Consider the following 14,153-nt stretch of genomic DNA (forward strand, 5'->3'; position numbering starts at 1 on the left):
TAAACTCCAGTTTTGGTGAAAATGTTGTGACCTCTCTTCTTCAACTTATTCCTGTGACATTAGAATTTAAGTTAAGGCTGATGTCAATTGATAGGAAGTGTTTAGAGGGATGGTGTCAAATGTGGACAAATGAGACTGGCTTGCATTTATTCATTTCCTTTTTTTCACATAAATTACATTTTATTCCCTGTCTCAAATACTTGGGTGGCACATAGTGCATTTGCGATGGGTGTATTTCTGTTCCCAAACAGCTGTAAAGTGGGCATGGCCTGTTGTCCGGATTGTAAATGGACCAAGGCACACTGGAGGAGGTAGGGTACAGCCCACAAGGACATGGCATTACTGACGAGTTTGAACAGGCTAGAAATGGGAATGAATGCTGAGTAATTGAGGTTTTTGAGGTTATACCGGAGTTTGACGGCTGGACATGGGGAAAATATTTCCATCTGTGGGATCATTTACACCAAGTAATTACCAGGACATCGAGGGGAGTTCACTCTAAACTCTAAACCTTGCTGGTCAGAGAGCTGTTGAAAGGTGGAAGGTGCAGCCACACAGTGTATCTGAGGTTACCAGCATCAGTGTATGCAGGGCAGAGTGGACAAGGAAACGGGCCTGGTGGGACTGGGACATGTCGTGGGGCACTGAGACGAGTGGGTTGGAGGCCTGGACAAGGCTCCACAACCCACACATGCTGCTGGCAGATGGAGCAGGGGCAGGCCACTCAGCCCATCGAGCTTGTGCTCTGTGACTGTAGGTGGGGACAGTCCAGCAGATTTCATTCCACCATCTCCTGTCTCCAGTCTGATCCATCAAACTGCATTAATCTCATTCTCACCATTAACATAACGAGCACTGAACTGTATTGAAATAAAACACATGCATATGCACACACACACACACACACACACACACACACACACACACACACACACACACATACATATACAAGGAGAACCATACACACCACTTGTATAAACAATGTATACACCTACATATGCAGACACACACATTGCAGGTACATCAGGCACATTCACACACACTCACTCACACATAGTCTCAAACATACACGATCACGCACACGCACATGCACACTGTCACACATGCACATACACCACAGTCTCAGGCACACACAACCACATTGTAAGATTTGAGAAGTTTTCCCTCATTCTGAAATCAACACAAAACCAAAGAGCTGCAGTTTGGACATTTTAAACGGGAGACTGGGGCTGATAGCGGAGAAAGGCTGCAGTCAGTTTACCAAAGGATGTCACAATCTGTGGGTCCTAAAATGGCTGCAGGACCTCGTGACCAGCCACAAAAAGTAAAAACCTTACAACCCAGTCTCTAGGTTTCTGCAAAGCTACGGCCAGAACAAAGGATGGGTATTGGCCATGCAGAAACCTACGAAACCAGGTCGGAGTCCAGACACTGGGGCGCTGACATCAGCATACTCACAATGCCCCAAGCCGACCTAAACAGTTCATCTCAGTGAGGGGGCACAATAGCCCATAGAAAACTACCTGGTAGGTGATGGGAAACCAGTTAACACCCATCACCTCACAATGAAATCCCAATTTACACCGTCTGGCCATCCCCGGTATCCCCGAACATAAGCGCAGATCAGAAGAAAACCTCATACATATCTTTTTGAACAAAGAGATTCCAAGATCTGGCGGGAGATAGGACGGGTCAGAAACAGTATAACTGGCCACTACTTTTGGGTGAAAAAGTTAAGTCAACTCGAGAAGAAAACCTGCAGGGAACGCAAGCAGGCATCTCGGCCTTTTGGCTAAGATCAAGTGTAGTATCTGTTCTGGCACAATCTTAATGTTCTTATTAGAACAGGGTAAGTATAAGAGCAGTATTTGCATTGGGTCATCGACGAGGAGCGGAGGTCAGGAGCACGTGTCTGGTTTAGGGGTGGATCCATGCTGGTTGGGTAACCAACCTAACACCCTTATCCAGGTGGGATGGCAGTAGCAAGTGGAGCTGGAGGGCAGGGTATTCGGAATACCCTGCGTGTATCGGTGAAGGACCTCAAGGAGGGGAACCCTTTCTCAAGGGATCTCTTCATCAAGAAGGTGCTGCTGGAGGCCTGTGGATTCAAGGCCGGGGACATCTTCTGCCTCCAGGACTTCCCAGGTAACGGATACTTCGACGTTACCTTCCAGAACCCGGCGGGATGGCAGAAGTTACTGCAGGACTTCCGGGAGAAGGGGGATGAAGCCCCGCTGTCGCTCCTGAAGGTGCAGCCGCTCTTCACCCTCCCCACCCAGAGGGAACGGATGATCACGGTGCACATGTTTAACCCACATGTGCCCGTCGTGGATGTCCTCACCTTCCTTGCGCGCTACGTCGAAGGGGCCGGGAACTGCGTGGACATAAAGGACTTGTTCGGGATCTGGACGAGCAAGAGGCAGGTAAAAGTGAAGCTGAGGGTGGACGGGAAGGGATTCATTGTCCACCCTCCCTCGGTGTTCGCTATCGGAGGGAACCGGGGCTACATGACGTACGTGGGGCAGCCCAGGGTGTGCAGGAAATGCAACAAACCTGGGCACGTGGCGGCAGAATGCAGGACAGTCGTCTGCAGAAACTGCAAGTTAGAAGGCCACGAGACAAGGGATTGTAAAGAGAGTAAGAGCTGCAACCTGTGTGGGGAGGCAGGCCACCTTTACAGGGCCTGCCCTAAAAGAGCAAGCACTTATGCACAGGCGATAAGAGGGGCCGCTGCCAGCACCCCCAGGGTGGACGAGACGCCTCCTACCACTGAAAAAGCCCAAAAAGGAAAGGAGAGCAAGGGCGATGACAGCGCGACCACCAGGAGCCCCAAACCGCAGGACAGAGCCCCCCAGGCCCCTCCCCACGAGGGTGAGTCGATGGAAGAGGGGGAACAGGAAGAGGAGGAATGGAAGGTGGTACAGTCGAGGAAAACATTGAAGGCTGTGCGCACGGAGAAAAAGGCGGAGGGGGCAAGCAAGTCCCAAAAAAGAGTCCTCTCCCAGGACGAGGCCAGCAGCCTCTCCGCATCGGAGGATGAGACGACCGGGAAGGGCCGACAACGGAGGCAGAGGCAGAGGAAGGAAACGGGGGAGGAGGAAGGTAAGAAAAAGAACGTGTCTGTTGCCCCCCAGCCCCAGGAGACTGGGAGCAGTGCCAATGGGCCCCAGCCCCAGGAGACCGTGAGCGGCACAACGGCCAATGGGCCCCTGCTCCGGGAGACCGTGAGCGGCACAATGGCCAATGGGCCCCAGCTCCGGGAGACCGTGAGCGGCACAACGGCCAATGGGCCCCTGCTCCGGGAGACCGGGAGCGGCACAACGGCCAATGGGCCCCTGCTCCGGGAGACCGGGAGCGGCACAATGGCCAATGGGCCCCAGCTCCGGGAGACCGGGAGCAGTGCAGTGGCCAATGGGCCCCAGCTCCGGGAGACCGGGAGCAGTGCAGTGGCAAATGGTCCCCAGCTCCAGGAAACTGGGAGCAGCGCAGTGGCCTCGCCAGAAAACACACCCTGTGCGGAGGAAGCCACCAACATGTACCATTACCTGTGCGACAGAAATGTGCAGGAACTGAGCCAGATGATTGGCATGCGGGAGGATCGCCTGGGACAATAAAGGACAATGGAGCTGAAACTGGCATCCTTAAACGTGCGCAGTGTGAAGAGCACTGCGCGATGTGTATCCGCCTTGCAGTACCTGGCCAAGGTAAAGGCGGATGTGACTTTTTTACAGGAGTGCGGGCTGCCACACCTTCGCTGCTATCGGAGGTGGTCGCGATGGTGGCCCCACGGACTGTCGGTATGGTCGGGGGGCAATGATTGTCGAGCGTCCGGTCTGGGGATCTTGCTGCGGGGAGGGGGCTTCACCATCACTGAGGTAAGGGAGGTGGTGGGGGGGCGTCTCTTGGTGGTGGATGTAATGTACCGTGGTTCTCCGCTCCGGCTGATTAATGTGTATGCCTCACCCAGGCGGAGCGAGCGGTTGGCCGTTCTCCAGCAGCTCCCACCGCTGCTGGCCACGTCTAGACCGCTCGTTCTGGCCGGTGACTTCAACTGCATCATCGATGCGGCTGGACGATCCGGCAGTGCCAACCACAGACTGGACGGCACCTCCAAACTCCTGGTGGAGACGGTCAAAGATGCAAAGCTGCGCGACGCCTTCAGTGACCCTGCAGGCGGAGCCCAGCGGCGGTTCACCTGGTCAGGACCGAACGGTTCAGCCCAGTCCCGGATAGACTTCCTCTTCACATCGAAGGCCGTCACGGTCAGACACACCGACCTCGCGCCGGTGTTCTTCTCTGACCACTGCCTCCTTCAGGCCACCTGTCACCTACAGGAGGACCGGAAGGCGGGCAGAGGGACGTGGAAGTTAAACGTGGAGCTGTTGACCCCGGAGAGCGTTGAGGAGCTAAAGAGGGACTACGCATGTTGGAGAACTGTGAGGCCCCTCTTTGACTCCGCGACACTCTGGTGGGAGGCAACAAAGGAGAACATCAAGAAGTTCTTCGTCTCCAAAGGTGTTCAGAGAGCAAGACAGGGTAAGAGGGAACTGTGTCAACTCCAGACAGATTTGCAGCAGCTACTCCTTCTGCAGAGGAGAGGGGTGGATGTGAGGGAGGAACTGAGAGAGTTGAAGGGCCGGCAAGCTCGGCACTTTACCTCTGAATCCTCCAAGATCATCTTCCGGTCCAGGGTCCGCCATGTTGAGCAGGATGAGACGTGCTCACGTTACTTCTTCCATAAGGTTCACAGGGGGAGCTCTGTGATCAAAAGCCTTAGGGAGGAGGACGGCTCGGTAACATCCTCGCAGTCAGACATGCTCAAGATCTGCAGATCCTTTTATAAGGATCTGTACGATGTAAAGAACACAGACAGCACCGCCTCCCAGAACTTCCTGTCCTCCATCACGGAAGTCTTGGACGACAGCAAGCGGGAGAGTCTGGACCAACCACTGACCCTGGAGGAGCTGACTGGCTCCATCCGTTCCTTTGACTCGAGTAAAACTCCCGGAGGCGATGGCTTACCGGCAGAGTTGTACTCGGCTCTGTGGGACTGGGTGGGCCCGGACCTGCTGGAAGTGTACAACGATATACTTCTAGCCGGCAGCATGTCAGACTCTATGAGGAAGGGCAACATCACCCTGATCTACAAGCAGAAGGGGGAGATGAATGACTTAAGGAATTGGAGACCCATCACATTGTTGAATGTAGACTACAAGATCCTGTCTAAGGCCATCGCCAACCGGGTCAAGTCTGCTCTGGGACAGGTGATCCACCCGGACCAAACCTGTGCTGTACCTGGCAGGAAAATCTCAGACAGCCTGGTGCTGCTGAGAGATACCATTGCCTACGTGCAGGACAGACGGGTGGATGCCTGCCTGGTCAGCTTGGACCAGGAGAAGGCCTTCGACAGGATATCGCACACGTACATGAGGGACGTGCTCTCCAAAATGGGCTTTGGGGAGGGAATCAGGAAGTGGATACAACTGCTCTACTCCGAGATCTGTAGTGCAGTCCAAATTAATGGGTGGGAATCAGACAGCTTCCCCGTCAGGTCTGGAGTCAGGCAGGGTTGCCCTCTTTCCCCTGTCTTGTTCGTCTGTTGCATTGAACCCTTTGCCGAATCCATCAGGAAGGATGCGAGCATAAGAGGAGTGACATTGCCAGGCAGTGGGGGCACTCAGGTCAAGGCCTCCCTGTACATGGACGATGTCGCCGTCTTCTGCTCGGACCCAGGGTCGGTCCGCAGACTGATCAGCGTCTGCGACCAGTTTGAGTTGGCCACGGGGGCCAGGGTAAACCGCAGGAAGAGCGAGGCCATGCTCTTTGGCAACTGGCCCGACCGATCTTCCATCCCCTTCACCATCAAGCCTGACTTCCTGAAGGTGCTGGGGATCTGGTTCGGGAAGGCTGAGGCATGTGACAAAAATTGGCTGGAGCGGATAGCCAAGGTGGGGAAGAAGCTGGAGCTGTGGAAGCAGCGCTCCCTCTCCATCACGGGGAAAAACCTGGTCATCAGGTGTGAGGTGCTCTCGGGGCTGCTGTACTTGGCGCAAGTGTGGCCCGTCCCTCCCTCCCACGCCAAGGGGATCACCCGGGCCGTCTTCCGCTTCATCTGGGGGTCGGCGATGGACCGGGTGCGACGAGCCACAATGCACAAGTCGGCAGACAACGGGGGTAAAGACGTGCCCAACGTCGCCCTCATTCTGATGGCCACTTTCGTGTGTGGCTGCATCAGGCGGAGCATAGAGCCAAGGCACGTGGGCACCAAATGCCACTACCTGCTGAGGTTCTACCTGTCCCCGGTGTTGCGAAGGATGGGCCTGGCGCAGATGCCACGCAATGTGCCAGTCAGCTGGACATTGCCGAACCATCTGTCGTTTGTGGACAGGTTCTTCCGGACCAACACCTTTGACCACAAGTCCATCGGGCAGTGGTCAGCACGGAACGTCCTGCAGGCACTGCAGGGGAATGACTCCATGGATCCTGTGGCGTGGTTCCCAGAACGGACAGCCCAGCTTGTCTGGCAAAATGCCTCATCGCCAGTACTCACCAACAAGCACCAAGACCTGGCTTGGCTGGCGGTGAGGGGAGCCCTCCCAGTCAGATCCTTCCTGCACCGCCGGAACCTCACTACCAGCGCACGCTGCCCTCGGGACGGCTGCTACGGAGAGGAAACGGTGGCCCACCTCTTCAAAGAGTGTGGATTTGCCAGGCGAGTCTGGAGAGGTCTGCAGGGGTCCCTGTCACGATTCATTCCGAGCAGCTCCGTCACAGAGGACTCTGTGCTCTACGGACTGTTCCCAGGGACGCATTCCGAGACTGACATCGAGTGCTGCTGGAAGGTCATCAACTCGGTGAAAGACGCTCTTTGGTCTGCCCGATCCTTGTTGACCTCCCAGCGGAGCGAGCTGTCCGTCAAGGAATGTTGCCAACTGGCCCACTGCAGACTGCAGGAGTACGTGCTGAGGGACGCTCTGAAGCTTGGTGCAGCCAACGCCAAGGCCCTGTGGGGGAGGACCACAGTCTAGGGTCCTTCCGCTGCTGGACATGGGGGGCAGGGTGTGGTGGAGAGAGACGCCCCTCCAAATAAGGGATATGTATGTAAATGTATGTAAATGTCTAAGTAAATGCCTGTATTGAATATGTAACCTCCGGAAATGTCGGATGGGTTTGTTTAAAAATGATGGTTTGTAAATGATATTTATAACTTGAATAAAGTATTTTTTTGATATAAAAAAAAAAAAAAACGCAAGCAGGCATCAGGCTGCATCAGGCGGAGCATAGAGCCAAGGCACGTGGGCACCAAATGCCACTACCTGCTGAGGTTCTACCTGTCCCCGGTGTTGCGAAGGATGGGCCTGGCGCAGATGCCACGCAATGTGCCAGTCAGCTGGACATTGCCGAACCATCTGTCGTTTGTGGACAGGTTCCTCCGGACCAACACCTTTGACCACAAGTCCATCGGGCAGTGGTCAGCACGGAACGTCCTGCAGGCACTGCAGGGGAATGACTCCATGGATCCTGTGGCGTGGTTCCCAGAACAGACAGCCCAGCTTGTCTGGCAAAATGCCTCATCGTCAGAACTCACCAACAAGCACCAAGACCTGACTTGGCTGGCGGTGAGGGGAGCCCTCCCAGTCAGATCCTTCCTGCACCGCCGGAACCTCACTACCAGCGCACGCTGCCCTCGGGACGGCTGCTACGGAGAGGAAACGGTGGCCCACCTCTTCAAAGAGTGTGGATTTGCCAGGAGAGTCTGGAGAGGTCTGCAGGGGTCCCTGTCACGATTCATTCCGAGCAGCTCCGTCACAGAGGACTCTGTGCTCTACGGACTGTTCCCAGGGACGCATTCCGAGACTGACATCGAGTGCGGCTGGAAGGTCATCAACTCGGTGAAAGACGCCCTTTGGTCTGCCCGATCCTTGTTGACCTCCCAGCGGAGCGAGCTGTCCGTCAAGGAATGTTGCCGACTGGCCCACTGCAGACTGCAGGAGTACGTGCTGAGGGACGCTCTGAAGCTCGGTGCAGCCAACGCCAAGGCCCTGTGGGGGAGGACCACAGTCTAGGGTCCTTCCGCTGCTGGACATGGGGGGCAGGGTGTGGTGGAGAGAGACGCCCCTCCAAATAAGGGATATGTATGTAAATGTATGTAAAGGTCTAAGTAAATGCCTGTATTGAATATGTAACCTCCGGGAATGTCGGATGGGTTTGTTTTAAAAATGATGTTTTGTAAATGATATTTATAACTTGAATAAAGTATTTTTTGATAAAAAAATAAAAATAAAAATAAAAAAAATAAAAAAAAGCAGGCAAGTTAAGACGGACACAGTCAAGAAGCGCAGAGAAAACCGGGTTCGAAGTCAACTGAAGTCAAGAAGAAAGTCGGAAAGAAGAACGGATGCAAGAGAGAGGAACAGGCACGCAACTCGAGAAGAAACACTGCAAAACGAACAGCCAGTAACCCCAGTAATAACCCCATGGTGAGCATGTACTCCAAATCCTACATATCCTGGACATAGTTTAGTGTAGAGGGGAGGGTGGTTGTGAATAAACGTTGGGTGTGTATTAAAATATGTGTTGGTCAAGGTTGCGATGCGTCGTACGTTCCCCATCTTACAGTCGTGTATGTGTCTTGCAGAACTGTGTTTAAGAATTCATAAGTAAAAGGGTATTTGTGTATATGTTTTGTGGAACTGTGTGTTTTTAAGTTTTCAGCGAAAAGGGTATTCGGGTATATGTCTTGTGAACTGTGCGTTTTGTGATTAATAAATCAAAGGTATTCATGTATTCGGTTTGTGTATTATAGATATGTCTTGTAGAACTGTATAAATATTCATGGACAATAGTCCCAAGTGCTGAATAAAAGCCTTTTCATTTAAACCCTGGTTTTGAAATCTGGTCTGGTTGAATTTTTTCTGCACTATAAGAGCTCCTGCATCTAAGCCCAGTGTCTAGAACCGTAAGGGGTGAGTGGGTCGAACCACTCACGGGGAACCAGTGTGCACGGCCTGGTCAAGGGATCAGAGCAAGGCACGGGGACCTTAGGTCGGGCGAAAGCTCGGCGCAGAAACCCCTTACAACATACACACATGAACACACTCACCCACACATGCACACTGACTCACACACTCATTCACACCCACACATATACACTCACATACACACGCAAACTCATATACATACATGCACAACACATTCACACACACACACTCACACACGTGCACGCATGCACACATTCACATACTCACACTTACACGTACTCTCTCGTGTCTCTCTCTGTTGATTGCCACAGACCCCCAGAGACTGATGGTTATCTCCGGGAGGCTCTGCACCCCTCTGAACCTCTGGCGACCACTGCCTGCCACCTTGAAAGGGTCTTCCCTAGCCATGGCTGCACAACTTGTGGCACTGAAGTGAGTGGCGAGAGTGGACCTCCCTCGAGGTCAGGGTCTCAGCCGTGCCCTGCCCTCTCCTGTCCATCCTCGCTCTGCCCTGCCCTGCCATGTCCTGCCCTGCCACGTCCTGCCCTGCCATGCCATGTTCTGCCTGTCCTGTCCTGCCCTCCAATGGTGACCACAGTCTCAGGGTGGCAATGCCTGAACCCGCAGGGCCCCGGAGAGCAGTCACCAGGGGACGGGAGGTGGGGTCATCACCAACTGCTAGCACACTGATATGGGAGGATGCCATTCAGCCCATCAAGTCAATGCTAGCTCTTGGAGCAAACCTCTTCCTACACTTATCTCCCATCAACCTGTGCTCCCACATTCTCTTCAGCTTCCCTCTTACCCCCACCTTCACTTTCTAACAGCCACCTGCACACTCGGGACACTTTACAGAGTGCCAATTAACCTAGAAACCCGCATGTCTTTGGGATGTGGAGGAAACCAGAGCACCCGAAGTAAACCCATATAGTCACAGGGAGATCTTGCAAACTCCACGGGGACAGTACCTGAGGTAAGGTTCAAATCTGGGTCTCTGGAACTATGTGGCAGCAGCTCCACCCGCTGCACCACTGTACTGACCTTTGGTGCCAGATGCATGGAAAATAATGCTGAGAATAGCATGATCGGAGCTCATGATGATGCAGCTCGATTGGTCTATGGTTAGGCCACATTTGAAATTTTATCTGCAGTTCTGGTCACCCCATTATAGGAAAGATGTGGTGGCTTTGGATGGGGTGCAGAGGAGGTTTACCAGAATGCTGCCTGGATCAGATGGTTTCAGCTACAGGGAGAGGTTGGACAGACCTGGATTGTTTTCTTTGGAACATCAGAGGTTGAGGGAGACTTGATAGAAGTGTATAACATTATGAGAGGCATAGATAGGGTAGCCTGTCAGAATCTTTATCCCAGCGGACCAGAGAGCATAGCTATAACGTGAGAGGGAGAAAGTTTAATGGAGATGTTTAATGGAACAGGTTTTTTTATACAGAGAGTAGTGCCAGAGGTGGTGCTGGAAGCAGATACGATAGTGGTGTTTACGAGGCTTTCGGATGGGCACATGGAAGTGGAAGGAATAGCAGGATATGGATCATGTACAGACAGAGGAGATCATTTTAACTTGTCACCATTGTTCGGCACAGGCATGGCAGGTCAAAGGGCCCGCTCCGGTGCTGTACTGTTGTATGTTGTACGTAATAACTCAGTGGACTTTTATATATTTGCTGCCTGCTGGTAATTACCATCTCTGGGAGAAGAGAGGACTCGTGACATTTAGCGGGCATCAGCTCGGTATAATTGCCGCTGGAATATGTCAAGGCAAGGAGCTGTAATAGATCATCTTTGGACATGCGATTTATGGCCACCACAATATTGTTTATCAAAGGCTGCAGCAGGCAGGGAATTAAAACATCATCGGAAAGGCCAAGGAAGAGGGGATGTCATCGAGGACTGAGGAACCCATTTACTTTGGGGATTGACTCAGGCTGAACCATATACGTTGGCTGGGGGGAGCTTGCTCAGCCCCATCACCACCCAGTAACAACGCCATGACAAAGGGGAGGGAGGTCTCAGATAGAGGGATGGTGCAGGGTTCCAGGCTTCTTCCCCCCCCCCCCCCCCCCGCCCCCTCCCCTCCCCATCCCCAACCCCTCCCCCCACCAAACCTGGGACCAAGCTGCTAGTTACGCTGGGAATTACACAGTAAAATTCAATTGCATTTAAACAAAAACAGGTGCTTAAATAGTAAATATCAGGATATAATTTTAATTGAACCACATACAGTAAAATAAATGCAAAATAGCCCTCAAACTAAATGAACATTTTAACATAGAATATGGAACAAACAGTTCCAGCAGAGGAACAGGCCCTTCGGCCCACAATGTCAGTGCCGATCATGACGACAAGATAAACTAAGCATATCCATGTGCCTATTTAAAAGTTTCTTAAACACCACTATCGTATCTGCCTCCACACCTCCTCTGGCAGTGTGTTCCAGGCACCCTCTGTGAAAAGAACTTGCCCCAGACATCTCCTTTAAACTTTGTCCCCCTCACTTTAAAGCTATGCCCACTAGTCTGTCTGACATTTCCACAGTGGGGAAAAAGGTTCTGACTGTCTACCCTATCTGTGCCTCTCATCATTTTATATACACCTAGCAGGTCTCCCCTCAACATCCGAAGTTTTGGAGAAAATAATCCAAGTCTTTCCACCTCTCCTGGACAGAGATCCATTTGTAAATTTTATATATGATTAAAAAGATGAAGTAAGCCAAACATTTAATCTTTACAAGCCAGCATGCAGTCTGGCGATACCTGGCGTCACTGGGTGTTATGGTCCTTGGCCAGTGGATGGCGATGCTGAGCTGGTTCTGGATTCTCTTTCCCACCTCTGCCACATCTTTAATCTGCAGAGAACATTTTTATCAGCAGCTGCATACAGATCAATTTACTGCAATATGTCAATGAAAACTTCAAATCTCTGCACGTTGCACTGTGGGTGTGACTGTGTGGAGAGAGTGTAGAGGGGAAATGGGATGAGTGGAGATGGTCAGCATGGGCATGATGGGCAGAAGGGCCTGTTTCTGTGCTGTACGACTCTATGACTCTACACGAATGTCGTGCTCACATTCTAACTTGTGGAGTCAGAGAATTGTTCTATCACAGAAGGCTGCCATTCATCCCATCAACTCTGTGCTAGCTGCCAGGAGAGCGATGCCATGTTACAGTCTCCTGCTCCTTCCCCACAACCCTGCAAACTAGTCTCCCACGAGCTCATACCCATTTCACACCTCCCCAACACTCTGTGTAAAACTGCTGACCTCACGCCCCTGGTGTCTGACGCAGACCCTGACTCTGTGTGCAGTCTAGACCAGACCATGACTCTGTCTGTCTGTCTACCTCAGACCCTGACCCAGTGTGCTGCTGTGTCTACTCTAGATCCTGCCTGTGTGCTGTTGTCACTGAGCTGCATGTTCACGGGGTCAGCTCCCACCGTTCGCCCTACCGGACCAACCACAGTGGAGGAGGTATGTGCCAGGGAGCTGGGGCCAGTCATCTGTTTCATGGTGCTGGCGCTCTGGCCCTGTTTACACTCCCCAGCTGAGGTGGACCAAGCTGCCCAGCCCGTGAGCAGCCCCCACGGACCTCGATGGTGGGGGGGGGGGATGGCAAGCTGGCCAGGGTTATCGGCAAGCCCCTTTGCCAAGTCTCCCCCACCCACTCTCGAAGAGGCACTACACAGGTCCACCGGGAATCCCAGTGGCAGCTCGATGTCACAGCTGGTGAGCTTATCCTGACCTCGGCCAGAATTCAGGCAGCGTTCCCTACCCCAATAAATCCAGTCTCTATAACCCTCACTTAAAGCGAGGAACAGTAGATTGTCCTAAGTTCCGATCCTGAATTGCTAAGGACATGAACTCACCAGCAAATCAATAGTTTTATCTGAAGCACTAGAAATGCTGGGAGCAAGACAAGGTCAGACAGCAGCTGTGGAAGTGAAGTGCAATGCCTGCTCTGCCACGTGTCAGTGCAACACTTCCCTCAGCGGCCATGTCCAGTTAGACACAGCAGCAGAAATATCGCGTGGAAAATGTCAACAACACTACATCGCTCATTGATGTGGCAGATTAGTTTACTTCATCCTGCCTTGTGTTCACTCTGGCCCTCTTCCATGTATAGAGTGGGGGAGTGGAATGACTGGAACTAATGATCGGGTATGGAACACAGAACATACAGCCGGGCAGCCCACAGTGTCCGGCTGACAATAGACAATAGACAATAGACAATAGGTGCAGGAGTAGGCCATTCAGCCCTTCGAGCCAGCACCGCCATTCAATGCGATCATGGCTGATCACTCTCAATCAGTACCCCGTTCCTGCCTTCTCCCCATACCCCCTCACTCCGCTATCCTTAAGAGCTCTATCCAGCTCTCTCTTGAAAGCATCCAACGAACTGGCCTCCACTGCCTTCTGAGGCAGAGAATTCCACACCTTCACCACCCTCTGACTGAAAAAGTTCTTCCTCATCTCCGTTCTAAATGGCCTACCCCTTATTCTCAAACTGTGGCCCCTTGTTCTGGACTCCCCCAACATTGGGAACATGTTATCTGCCTCTAATGTGTCCAATCCCCTAATTATCTTATATGTTTCAATAAGATCCCCCCTCATCCTTCTAAATTCCAGTGTATACAAGCCCAATCGCTCCAGCCTTTCAACATACGACAGTCCCGCCATTCCGGGAATTAACCTAGTGAACCTACGCTGCACGCCCTCCATAGCAAGAATATCCTTCCTCAAATTTGGAGACCAAAACTGCACACAGTACTCCAGGTGCGGTCTCACCAGGGCCCGGTACAACTGTAGAAGGACCTCTTTGCTCCTATACTCAACTCCTCTTGTTACGAAGGCCAACATTCCATTGGCTTTCTTCACTGCCTGCTGAACCTGCATGCTTTCTTTCATTGACTGATGCACTAGGACACCCAGATCTCGTTGAACTCCCCCTCCTCCTAACTTGACACCATTCAGATAATAATCTGCCTTTCTATTCTTACTTCCAAAGTAAATAACCTCACACTTATCTACATTAAACTGCATCTGCCATGTATCCGCCCACTCACACAACCTGTCCAAGTCACCCTGCAGCCTTATTGCATCTTCCTCACAATTCACACTACCCCCCAACTTAGTATCATCTGCAAATTTGCTAATGGTAC

At 52.3% G+C, this 14,153-nt stretch overlaps 1 pseudogene; it reads left to right on the forward strand.

The window, feature by feature from the left end:
* The first annotated feature begins 1,772 nt into the window (after positions 1-1,772).
* LOC144591509 (U2 spliceosomal RNA) lies at positions 1,773-1,939 on the forward strand (annotated as a pseudogene).
* The last annotated feature ends 12,214 nt before the right edge of the window (positions 1,940-14,153 follow it).

This window comes from Rhinoraja longicauda, unplaced genomic scaffold (genome assembly GCF_053455715.1).
Source record: "Rhinoraja longicauda isolate Sanriku21f unplaced genomic scaffold, sRhiLon1.1 Scf001081, whole genome shotgun sequence".
Classification (NCBI taxonomy): Eukaryota; Metazoa; Chordata; class Chondrichthyes; order Rajiformes; family Arhynchobatidae; genus Rhinoraja; species Rhinoraja longicauda.